Here is a 1,717-nt window from a genome sequence, read left to right as displayed (position 1 = left end):
TTTTTTTTGGCTCTGCTTCTTCACAAGATACTCCAAGCTTCAAGCTTTAAGATTCCAGTAATACCAGCCATTTGAAATTAGCTTCTTCAAAGAACTTTAACAAGAAGAGAAATCAAAATGAAGCTTATTTCTCCCTTTTGTGTGTGCTTCTTGGTGAAAAATAAAAAAAAGGTAATGAAAATGGAGGAATAGGTACTGTCTTCTTCTTAAAAAAAAAAAAAAAAACAAAGAAGACGATGAATTCGAGAAAGGGTATTGATGTTTAGTAGAAATTACAGGATTGTGCCACTGAGTGGGGTAGTCGAAGTCTTTTGTCTTTTTCCGATGGTGGTAGACGAATAATTTAATTTAATCTTTTTTTTTCTTTTTCTTTTTTTGAGGTAATATCCTAAAAGTTTTGTTTTTAGATAAAAACAAAAGAGATTAAGGAAGAAAAAAATTAAAAGACGTTCCCAAATATTATTTATTAAAACACTAGAATTTAGAGGATTTATGTACTTTGTAGTTGTTGTTGTTGCCAATAATTCAAGTGGATTTTTTTTTTTTTTTTTTTCTGTTATTGCTTCCCGTACACACACACAAACACAAAGAACTAAATTCTCTCATAAGTTCAAGGTGTTTTATTTACGGATTATTTTAATATATGTTACTATCATTTTATATAGTATTTTCTAAGAAAATCACTAAAACACTCTTTGGTTCAACCTCGATCAACTAGTAACTAGTTCATTCTCATATTACATGGTGGACAAACAATTAAATGAGGTACATACTCAAATGAATCTTGCCAATAAACATCTCTCACAAATTGCTTTCCCCTAACTGTACAAGAACCAAATTAAATGCTTAACGTTCCAGAAATACACATCATAGTTCATAAGCATGGTAAGACAAAACCCACCACAAGCCTCTCAAGTCTCAAGATTGTAAAAACTAATAAAATCATTGTGTTGACTAAGCAAAACATGTTAAGTGCACCTTCACGTATATATATATATAGTCTTCTTCTTTAAGTATGCTTGGCTTCTAAACCATTATACTGACTATATCCAAGAGGTGCACCTTCACGCATACCGTGTTCTAGGATTCTTATGTGCTTGGTCTATTATCTTGCTTAACAGTTGCCAAATTGCGAATCCATCAAGATCAGAACCCAATAACTTAATATAAACTCGAGAGCTTTAAATCTATATATACATTTAGTGATCCGACTCAAATTTTCGATAGAGATAACTATCATGAATATTACACTAAATCACTAAAAGAAAATCATAATCTTTTGACCACCATAATATTACACAGCTTCTTATTGTTTAATTACACAGTATTTTAGTTTTAATTTTTTTTCAAATGAATGCAGTTTCGTAATGGATAACCATATCAATTTTGTAGTGTTCATGATCTTGGAAAGCAACAAAAAGAAGAAATAGTTCACATGTCATCAATCAGATCAAATTTATCGTATTTGATTAATAGACCAATCCTAAAAAACCACTGTTTTTTTTTGTTCGTTTAGTCATCAGAAATAAATAAATCTTAGTAATACAAATTTTTCTGCATTTCTGAATGGTGTATGTATATATATATCACAGAATCATCGGTCGCAACATTTCATGTGGTTACTATTCTCGTCCATGTTCAGATGAAGAGGCAAACGAACAAAACCTCCACCTCTAAGCTTTTGTAACGTTGAGTATTTTCTTTTCTCTTATTGTGT

The sequence above is a fragment of the Camelina sativa genome, chromosome 7 (genome assembly GCF_000633955.1).
Source record: "Camelina sativa cultivar DH55 chromosome 7, Cs, whole genome shotgun sequence".
Classification (NCBI taxonomy): Eukaryota; Viridiplantae; Streptophyta; class Magnoliopsida; order Brassicales; family Brassicaceae; genus Camelina; species Camelina sativa.
The sequence above is the reverse complement of the archived record's forward strand: the minus strand, read 5'-3'. Positions refer to the sequence as shown.